General features: G+C 38.0%; 1 pseudogene; it reads left to right on the top strand.

Annotated features, from left to right (window-relative positions):
• Positions 1-1,401: 1,401 nt before the first annotated feature.
• On the top strand, positions 1,402-11,004 carry LOC118619219 (annotated as a pseudogene).
• The last annotated feature ends 866 nt before the right edge of the window (positions 11,005-11,870 follow it).

An 11,870-nucleotide genomic window follows, 5' to 3' on the forward strand; every position in this document is an offset into this window, starting at 1 on the left:
CTAAAATTCCACTACTCTTAACAATAATTTTTCTTTTTAAAAATTAAATTTACCTTGTGTATTTAGCTCTGTCATAAAAGTTGTTTTTCTATTAAAAACATAAAATGTTTTTTATATAATGTCTCTAATGTGTTATTTTTGAAAATATGTTCACTTACATAGTCCTCTATACATATGTAGAAACATTTATTTAGTAGAATATCAGAAACCTAGATTCTTCATTACTCAAGCATGAATGTGTTGAATTAAGTTTATTAAATTCAGTTCCAAATAACAACTCTCCAAGTGCCTTTGAATTTTTTTTCTATTACTAAAGTTTGCATTTTTATTTTATTTTTATTTTTTTAGTATGTTTTTATTGATTTTTTAGAGAGAGAGGGAGAGAGAAACATCAATCGGCTGCCTCCTGCATGCCCCCTACTGGGGATTGAGCCCAAAACCTGGGCATATGCCCTAACTGGGAATTAAACCTGGACCTCTCAGTCCATGGGAGGACATTCAGTCCACTGAGCCACACCAGCCAGTGTACATTTTTAGATCTGCAAAAATCTATAATCCAGCTGTTCTGAAAAGTATACACATTTGAAACCATAATTTCTACTTCTTAACAAAGACAAGATTTGAGCTAAATAAAGTGTAGGCTTTACATTTGAAAAGAATATTACTCATAAAGTAGTATTCTGTGCCAGGTAGCTGACCATCAGAAGACATTATCTATGAACTATCAGTTGCTTATACTAACTCATTAACACTTCTGATTTTATGCTTTACTAAACAAGAAAATAATTTGGATTAGACTATAGTTTGAAATTTCATAATTTTTTCTTTGACTAAATAATTTCATACTTTCTACTTAAGTAGATAAGTACAGGAATTAAATGATGTCTTTTTAACATGTACTTAGCTTTTATACCAACGAAATTAGCGTTGTTTTCCAGCTGTTGGTACTTAAGAAACAGATCAACCAAAGCCTATATAAAACTTTAAAAACAAAATAGTCAAACATAAATTAGAAGCCATCCAAAAATTTTTTTAAATCTTCACATAAGAATATGTTTCTATTGATTTTAGAGAGAGAGGAAGGTGGGGGAAGAGAGAAACATTGATTGGTTGCCTCCCACACACGTCTGAATTGGGGATTGAACCTGCAACCTAGGTATGTGCCCCAACTGAGCCACCTGTCCAGGGTAAAACCATCCAATTTTGAAGAATCTTAACAGACTGTTTATGTAGCATAGCATATTCTACATTTAAAACACAAGTATAGTTAAAATTATGTAATGCATTAAATGTGGGTATTAAATGTTTAATATTTTCTTCTGAGTCAGATTTGGTTGGCATAGTCATTGTAATTACATTTGGTTTGTAAATTAACTAATTGACACCAGTGTTGAAATAGTCATGGATTTGGAAGGAAAGGATAGGTAGGTAGCTCACATACATTCCTATGAAATGAAAGATTTCTTTCTCTGATTCTACTGAATTTAGACTTGTACTAATATTCCAAAACATGTTTCCTAATGTTTTTGAAGGTAGCTAGTCTGATCAAAACTAGTTTCAACTGCCTTATATTTATGCTATTTTTACACATGATTTAGTATTTCATGGCCTGAAATTACAGTGTTTTGGACTTGATAGGAATTTTAGGTCTTCTAGTCCACTTAATAGAGAAGTTAAGTTCCCTGTCCAAGCATACATATCTGTAGTAGCAGATTATTTCTAGAACTAAGTTCTGAATTTGAGTTTACCATTAAAAAATTATTATTTTTTACTATTTGAGTTTTTCTCTCTGGTAATGGGATTATTGGGTATGACCATTAAACATATGGTATGGAAAAATTGGGTTGCCATAGTGCTATCTCCTCCATTAAAAAAGGGGGGGGGGGTACTATTCACTCCTTGAGCCACCATTCCAATGCACTTTTTCATTTCTTATGTCAGTGGTTCTGCTCAAGTAGTAGGAATATGGAAAGCATCTGTCTTTTATGGTACCCACCACATAACCCAAAGAAAATTACAATAATATATAGGGTATCAAGTCAATGACAGATGAGGTCAGAATTATTTTTTAGGGAAGATGACCTAGGGAAACTGAGGCCCTGAGAGTCAGTGAGCTGCCTGAATGAGGTTCCTTGTGGTATGTCAATTATATAAACATGTAGAATTCTATCATTTGTTTGGGTAAAGATTCAGTAAGTGATTGAGGTACTTGGATAGTGCCCACTAATATACATCTAGAAAATATTTGAGTCATAGTCTGTATTCTGAGAATTACTTTTGAAATACATTTATTTACAAATTAGTTGTAACTGGCCAGTTATTTAAATTTTGTAAAATCTTTTGTTTGCCAAAATGTACAGTGAGGGTATGGGAACAATGGTAATACAAAAACAGTTAATTGTCAGAGGTAACAAAAATCTATTCAACTTGAATGCAAGCAAACATTTCTCACCATTTAAAAAAAATTTTAAAGCTTTATTGAGATCATTTGCATGCCATGCAATTAACTAACTTAAAGTTCACAGTTCAGTGGTTTGTACTATAAACAGATAAGCAACCATCACCAGTCAGTTATTTAGAATATTCCATTACCTCAAAAAGAAATCCTGTACCCTTTAGCTATTATTCTTCTATCTCCCCATTCCCTACCCATTATTCCCACTACCCCAACCTCTAAGCAACTACTAATCCACCTTCTATATAGATTTCCCTATTCTGGAATATCATATAAATGGAATTATAATACATGGTATTTCGTGTCTGGCTTTTTTCACTTAGCATAATATCTTTAAGTTTCATCCATGTTGTGACATGTATTGTTTTTTATTTTTTATCCTCACTTGAGGACATTTTTGGCATTTATCTTCAGATAGAGCAGGAGGGGGAGAGGGAGGAAGAGAGAGAAACATCGATGTGAGAGATACACATCAAGTGGTTGTCACCCACACAACCCTAATCGGGGCTGAGAACAAACCGCAACCGAGATATGTGCCCTTAGCGGGAACCCGGGACTCTGGTCCGCGGGCTGACACCCTAACCGCTGATCCAAACTGGCCAGGGCATAGCATGTATTATTACTTTATTCCTTTTTGTGTCCAAATAATATTTCATTGCATGGATATACCATATGTATTTATCCATTTGTCAGTCAGTAAACATTTTGGTTGTTTCCACCTTTTTACTATTATGAATAATGCTGTTATAAGCATTCAGTGTACACGGTTTTGTGTGGGCACAGGTTTTTATTTTCCTTGGGTATATACTTAGGAGAGGATTTGCTGGGTCATATGGTAATTCTATATTCAACAGCTGCCAACTAGTTTTCCAATGCAGCAGAACCATTTTTCAATCTCACCAGCAGTGTGAGGGTTCTGATTTGTCCACACTCTTACACCTACTATTATATGACTTTTTTATTCCAGCCATCTCATTGGGTATAAAGAGGTATTTCATTGTGGTTTTTATTGGCATTTTCCCAATGACTAATTTTATTTAGCATCTTTTAATGTGCTTATTGGGCATTTGTATATCTATTTGGATACTTTGCCTGTTTTGGTTTTTTTTTTAAACTTATTTTTATTGTTGAATGTATTACAGATATTCCTCCCTTTTTCCCCTATTAACCCCCTTCTCCCTCCTCCCGCTCCCCTCCTGCCTTTCCCCATACTATTGTCTGTGTCCATTGGTTATGCATATATGCATATAAGTTCTTTGTTTATTCCCCCCCCCCTTTTCCCTTTAAGGTTTGTTAGTCTAAGAACCAATTTGTACTTCTTAATCCCTTCACCTTTTTCACCCATTCCCCAAACCCAAACCCCCATCCCATCTGGCAACCAACAAAATCGTCTCTATATGAGAATGTTCCAGTTCTGTTTGTTCATTTTGTTTGTAGATTCAATTATCGATAGATATCTATTTATTGCCATTTTGTTTGTTCATATTTTTTTATCTTCTTTTTCTTCAAGAAGACCCTTCAATATTTCATATAATAATGGTTTGGTGGTGATGAACTCCTTTAGCTTTTTCTTGTCTGGGAAACTCTTTATATGTCCATTGATTCTAAATGATAACTTTGCAGGATAGAGTAGTCTTGGTTGTAGTTTCTTGCTTTTCATCACGCTGAATATTTCTTCTACTCCCTTCTGGCCTGCAAAGTTTCTTTCGAGAAATCAGCTGACAGTCTTATGGGAGCTGCTTGTAGGTAACTAACTGCTTTTCTTTTGCTGCTTTTAAGATTCTCTCTTTGTCTTTAACCTTTTGCATTTTGATTATGATATGTCTTGGTGTGAGCCTCTTTGGGTTCATCTTGTTTGGGACTCTCTGTGCTTCCTGGACTTGTATGTCTGTTTCCTTCATCAAGTTAGGGAAGTTTTCTGTCATTATTGTTTCAAATAGGATTTCAATTTCTTATTCTCTTTCTTCTCCTCCTGGCACCCCCGTGATGTGAATGTTGGTATGCTTGAACTTGTCCCAGAGGCTCCTTACTCTATCCTCATTTTGAGGGGGATTCTTTTTTCTTTTTGTTGTTCTGATTGGGTGTTTTTTGCTTCCTTATATTCCAAATCAATGGTTTGCTTCTTGGCTTTACCTACTCTACTATTGATTATATGTAAATTATTCTTTATTTCAGTTAGTGCGTCCTTCATTTCTGATTGGTCCTTTTTTACACTCTTGAGGCCCTGACTTAGATCCTTGAAGTTCTCACTAAGTTCATTGAGCATCCTTATAAACAGTGTTTTGAACTCTGCATCTGTTAGATTGCTTATCTCCATTTCATTTAGTTCTTTTCCTGGAGTTTTGTTCTTTTCTTTCATTTGAGACATGTTTCATTGTCTCCTCATTTTGGCTACTTCCCTGTGATTGTTTCTATGTATTAGGTAGAGTTTCTATGTCTCCTGGGTTTCCTAGGATGGCCTGTTATAGTAGGTGTCCTGTCGAGTCCAGTGACACAGCCTTCCTGGTCACCCAGCTGTGCCCTCAAGGTGCACCCCCCATGTGGACTTTACAACCTTCTGTTGTTGGGTCTTGATTGCTGTTGGCACATCAGTGAGAGGGTTTTACTCAGGCTGATCAGCTGCAAGGACTGGCTGTGCCCACTATCCAGTGACCTCTGACTACCTTGGATAATCAACTGTGCAGGGGCCCACCACATAGAGTAAAACTTATCAACAGGGCTCTGGTATCCACTGAATCCATTCCTTGAGTGTGTCACTTGTTGAGGTGGATGGGTGTTGGTGTTTTGCAGTGTTCTAAAACTGTCCACTGGGTGTGCTGGCTCTGGGGCAAGGTCAGCCACTGCCTATGTTCTATCTGGGGCCACCAGGCATAAGCTACAAAGAGGTCTGCAGATGGCTGCTTCTTGTGCTGGGCTTGGAGGTGCCCAGGCAAGGCCAAGTTGTGAACTAAAGCTGGCTGCTTCTAGTGCCAGGCCTGGGGCCACTTAAGGAGAGGTATGAGGCTCGCTGAGACCAAATGCTACTTTTTTTAGAGAATTTAGGAAAATCCAAAGCAGGATCCAAGACAGGCCAAATCCATGGTAAAGCCACTGGAAACAGCTTGGGTGGGCCTGAAAGTCGTGTGTGGCAGGGCCTCAGGGAATCACCAGTGCGGGACAACCAGTGTGAGCCAGGTTGCTGGAGTTTCCAATATGGGGCCCCTCTGCCTGCCCTGTGGGGGAAGGGCTCACCAAAGGAACAAAGGCCTCTGACAGCAGGTCTGTACAGGAGAAAGGTGCCTCTCCAGCCCTTGCCCCAATGCCAAACAACTTAGTTCTTCCCTGTATGTCTCTGGTACCTTTCAAGCTGCCTCCCCCATGCTGGAGCTCCAATGGAGCAAGCCCGAATAAGTCTGTGTGCAGGCTCTTTAAGAGGAACTGCCTGGTGCTCTAGAAGCCTCAGCCTTGCTCAGCCTTGGTTCTGCTGGGTTTTGTTTTTTTTGTTTTTTTTTTTCATCCTCACCCGAGGACATTTTTCCATCCTTTGTTCAGGCAGAGTAGGAGGGGGAGAGAGGAACAGAGAGAGAGAGAAACATCGACGTGAAGGGACACATCGAGTGGCTGCCACCCGCACGACTGACCAGAGCCGGGGACAAACTGCAACCGAGGTACATGCCCTTAGTGGGAACCGAACCTGGGGCTCTCGGGACCACAGGCCGACGCTCTAACCGCTTAGCCAAACCGGCCAGGGCGGATCTGCTGGTTTTTTACAGCCAGACGTGATGCGGACTTCTCTTCCTGGCACTGGAACCCTGACCTGGGTGCCTGGTGTGACTGGGACCCCTTGCTCCTCAGGGAGGACCTTTCCAGCTGAGGTGTCCTTGATATTTATCTGCCACATGTGGGTGTGGGACCAGCCTATCTGCTTCTCTGCCCCTCCTACCGGTCGTGGTGTGGCTGCTTCTTTAATTTCGTAATTGTAGAATTTCTATTCAGCTAGATTTCAGGCAGTTTTGAATGATGGTTGTTCTGTAGTTTAATTGTAAATTTGATGTGGTTGTGGGAGGACACAATACCACATATACCTTGACCGGACGTTACTTTGCCTGTTTTTTATTTATTTATTTTATCCTCAAAATGAGGACATTTTTCCATTTTTTGTTCAGATAGAGTGGAAAGGAGGGAGGAAGGGAGGGAGGGAGGGTGGGGGAGAGAGAGAGAGAGAGAGAGAGAAAGAAACATCAACGTGAAAGGGACACATCGAGTAGCCGCTACCCGCACAACCCAACCAGGGCCGGGGACAAACTGCAACCAAGGTACATGCCCTTAGCGGGAACCAAACCCAGGTCTCTCTGGACCACAGGCCAATGCTCTAACCGCTGAGCCAAACTGGCCAGGGCCCTTTGCCTGTTTTTTAATTGAATAATTTGTCTTTTTATTATTGAGTTGTAAGAGTCCTTTATATATTTTAGAAACAAGTCCCTTATCAGATATATGATTGCTAATATGTTCTTCCATTCTATAGGTTGTCTTCACTTTCTTGATTTAGTCCTGTGAAGTACTAAAGTTTTCAATTTTGATAAAACCCCATGTATTTTTCCTTTTGTTGCTTTTGTTTTCATTTTTAATTTATCTTTATTGTTGAAAGTATTACAGATGTCCCTCCTTTTTTCCTCCATTGATACCCTCCTCCCCACTCCTACACCCCTCCTGCCTTTCCCCATACTGTTGTCTGTGTCCTTTGGTTATGCATATATGCATATAAGTTCTTTGGTTTATCTCTTCCCACCTCCCTACCCCTCTTCTCTTTGAGGTTTGTTAGACTTGGTTTTGTTGTCATATCTATCAGAATTCATTGCCAGTCCAGGTCAAAAAGATTTATTTACCCATATGTTTTTTTTTTTACCATAAGTTTTATAGTTTTAGATCTTACACTTAGGTCTTTGATCCACTTTCATTTGATTTTTATATATGTTTTGAGGTAAGGACCCAGTATTCTTTTGCATATGAATATCCAGTTGTCCTAGTATCATTTGTTGGAAAGGTGATTCTATGCCTGTTGAATGGTCTTAGTATCCTTGTCAAAAATCAGTTTATCATAGATGTATAGGCTTATTTCTGGACTCTGAATTCTATCCCTACTGTGCCAGCCTATTCTATTATTCCAGTACTACACGTTTTCATTATCATTGCTTTGTAGTAGGTTTTGAGATTGGGAAGTTAAAAGTCATTCAACTTTGTTCTTTTTCAAAATTGTTTTGGCTATTCTGGGTCCTTTACAATTCCATTTGAATTTTAGAATCAGCGTATCAATTTTTATAAAAAGTCATCTAAGATTCTAATGGGAAATTCATGGATTACTTTGGGGAGTATCACTATTTTAACAATGTTAAGCATTTTGATTCATGAACATGGTTTTTTCCTATTTATTTTTATTTATTTTTCTTACATTTATAAGATCTTATTGGCTTTATTCAATGATTCATGAATTGGGCAGCAATCCCATCTAGCAGATAGAGAAGAGCTTCAAGGGGCTGTACAAAATGGAAGACATTTGTAGGAAAAAAGAAGCAGGACAAGGAAGTTATACTAGCAAAAAGTGAATTAATTACTGGTTGATTGATTTAAGATTTTATTCCTGTGAATAGTCAAAACTGTATTAAATCTCAGTTTGGTGATGTGGGGTTTAGCATAAGTGATTTAATTTGGTGTGTGTTATTCTGTTTTTTTTGTGTGTGTTTTGTTTTTTTTATCCTCACCCAAGGACATTTTTTTTTAATATATTTTGTTCAGATAGAGTGGGAGGGAGAGAGAGAGAAACATTGATGTGAAAGGGACACATTGAGTGGTCGCCACCCACATGACCCAACCGGGGCCGGGGACAAACTGCAACTGAGGTACGTGCCCTTAGCGGGAACCGAACCCGGGTCTTTCCGGACCACAGCCTAACACTCTAACCGCTGGCCAAACCGGCTAGGGCTGTTGTTTTAGTTTTTGTTTCTGTTTTTTTTTATCCTCACCCGAGGACATTTTTCCATTTTTTTGTATAGATAGAGTGGGAGGGAGAGAGAGAGAGAGAGAAACATCGACGTGAAAGGGACACATCGAGTGGTCGCCACCCACACGACCCAACCAGGGCAAGGGAAATACTGCAACCGAGGTACATGCCCTTAGCGGGAACCGAACCTGGGTCTCTCTGGATCGCAGGCCCACACTCTAACCGCTGAGCCAAACCGGCCAGGGCTGTTGTTTTGTTTTTAACACCCTACAGAGGCAATATTGAGGAAAAAGACTTGTATTAAGGAAGAATGTATTGGAGGTAGATAAAATGGGTAATGATGGTCAGAAGATACAAACTTCCAGTTTAATGGAACCTTGAAATAAATAAGTCATGGGGATGTAATGGACAGCATGGTGGCTGTACTTAATAATACTGTATTGTATATTTGAAAGGTATGAAGAGAGTAGATCTTAAAAGTTTTCATGAGAAAAAAAATTTTGTAACTGTAGTGATGGATGTTAACTAGACTTACTGTAGTAATCATTTCATGATATAAAAATACCAAATTACCATTACCTAAAACACTTATATACCACTTATATCTCAGTAAAAAACATGCAAGGCTATTTATTACATGTGATTTTGGAGGTCAGAACTTAGATCTTGTACTCCTCGTTTTTTAAAAATCATGAAAGGTTTTTGGATCTTGTCAAATGTTCTATCTGTGTCTTTTGAGATGATTATGTGATTTTTATTTCTTATTCTTTTGATATAATGTATTACATTAATTGATTTTCAAGTAGTAAACTAACTTTGAATTTCTGGGATAAATTGTACTTTGTCATGGTATATATATAATTCTTTTTATATGTTGCCATATTCAATTTGCTATTATTTTGTTGAGGATTTTTACATCCATATTCATAGAGATACTGTTTTGTAACTTACTTTTCTTGTGATGTATTTGTCTGATTTTGGTATCAGGGTAATATTGGTCTCATAACATAGGTGGGGAAGTGTTCCCTACACTTCTATTATATGGGAAGAATTTGTGAAAAATTGGTATTAATTCTTACCTTAATTGGTAGATTTCAGAAGTCATCTGGGTTTGGACTTTACTTTCTGGGCAGTTATTTTATCTTATTTTATTATAATTTTTTTCCATCACCATTGATCCCTTTCTGCCCTCTTCCACCTTCTTTTTTGATCAATCCCTTCGCACACACCCTACCTCCTACCCTCGACCAGAGCTGTCTGCCTGCTCTCTATTTATGAGTCTGTTTCTATTTTGCTTAGTAGTTCAGTTGATTCATTAAATTCCACATATGAGTGAAATCATATGGCACTTGTCTTTCTCTGAGTGGCTTATTTCACTTAGCATAATGTTGTCCAAGTACATCCATGCTGTTTCAAAGGATAACATTTTCTTCCTTTTTTATGGCAGAATAGTATTCCAGTCTGTATATGTACCACAGCTTTTTTATCCACTCATCTACTGATGGGCAGTGGGACTGCTTCCAAATCTTGGCTATTTTAAATAATGCTGCAATGATAAGGGTACACATATTCTTTTGAATTCGTGTTTCGGGTTTCTTTGTGGTGAGGATTTGGAGAAAAGGGAACCCTTAAGCACTGTTGGTGAAAATGAAATTGGTGCAGCCACTGGGGAAAGCAGTATGGAATTATCTGAAAAATTAAAAATGGGGCTGCCTTATGACCCAGTAATTCTACTTCTGGCAATTTATCCTAAGAGACCTGAAACAGTAATTGTGGGTAGTTTTTTAAAATTACTAATTCAGACACCTTATAAGAACGGCAAGGGATGGATGTCTCATGCAGTAGCACCAGCACCTCTGGAGACTGCATCCTCAGTTTGAACTTCTTGCCTAAGAACTGGAAACACTAGTTTGAAAATAGAAAACCAGCAACTAGTGGATTCTCCTCGAAAAACCAAACAGTTTATTATTTCAGAGGAGTTAATTGCAGAAGGAAAATGGGTCAAGTTTGAAAAAACAACTTACATGGATCCTACTGGTAAAAGAAGAACTTGGGAAACTGTGAAGCATGCAACCAGGAAAGGACAGTCGGCTGATGGTGTGACAATTATCCCAGTGCTCCAAAGAACTCTTCATTATGAAGGTATCATTCTGGTGAAACTGTTCCATCCACCCATGGGAAGCTACTGCCTGGAATTCCCTCCAGGTCTCATAGATGACAATGAAAGCTCAGAAGCAGCTGTTCTGCGAGAGCTGGAAGAAGAAACTGGCTATAAAGGTAATATTGCTGCTCTCCAGTTATATGTATGGATCCAGGTTTGTCAAACTGCACCACACACATCGTGACAGTAACTATTAATGGAGATGAGGCTGAAAATGTAAGACCTAAGGCAAAGCCAGGAGATGGAGAATTTGTGGAAGTAATTTCCTTGTCAAAGAATGACCTGATGAACAGGCTTGAAGCACTGGTAGCTGAAGAACATCTGACAGTGGATGTGAGGGTCTATTCCTATGCACTGGCACTGAAGCATGCAAACACCAAGCCATGTGAAGTGCCCTTCCTGAAATTTTAAGGCCAGAGGAGAGCAGCCGTGTTTTTGTAAATGAGGCCACACGGCCTCTTCACTAAGACTTTGTATTCAGCTAAGTTTAATGGAGATTTGAAATTACCTTTTTCATAAAATAAAAACAACAAAAAATGGAATAAAATAAAATAAAATAAAATTACTAATTTAGTCACTTCATTTGTTAAAAGTCTACCCAGATGGTCAATTTCTTCTTGAGGCAGTTTTGATAGTTTGTCTCTCTGGGAATTTTTCCATTTCATCTAAGTTATCTAATTTTGTTGTATAGTGGTTTTTTTTTTTTTTGTTTGTTTGTTTTTATAATTCTTTTTATTTCTATAACGTCAGTAATAAGCCTATGTTATTTCTGATTCTAGTTACTGGAGATTTGTTTAGTTTTGTTTCTTAGTCTAAGGGATTGTCAATTTTGTTAATCTTTTGGAAGAACCAGGTATTGGTTTAATTTATTTTTGTTTTTTTAATTTACCTCCTGATATTTAGTATTTCTGCCTTTCTTGCTTTAGGTTTAGTTGCTCTTTGTTTTCTAATATCTTAAGGTGGAAAGTTAGACTATTCATTTGAGATAGTTTTTCTTTCTTAATGTAATCATTTACAGCTATACATTTTCCTCTAAGCACTTCTTTAGATGCATTCCAAAGTTTTTGGTATGGTCTTCATTTTCACCCATCTCAATGCATTTTCTGATTTCCCATTTTTTTCTTTATTTTTAATTTTTAGTTTTTTGTATCCTCACCCAAGGATATTTTTCTATTTATCTTCAGATAGAGTGAAAGGGAGGGAGAGAGAGGAAGAAAGGGAGAGAGAGAGAAACATCAATGTGAGAGAGATACATCGACTGGTTGCTTCCAGCAAAA

This window comes from Molossus molossus, unplaced genomic scaffold, assembly GCF_014108415.1.
Source record: "Molossus molossus isolate mMolMol1 unplaced genomic scaffold, mMolMol1.p scaffold_m16_p_6, whole genome shotgun sequence".
Classification (NCBI taxonomy): domain Eukaryota; kingdom Metazoa; phylum Chordata; class Mammalia; order Chiroptera; family Molossidae; genus Molossus; species Molossus molossus.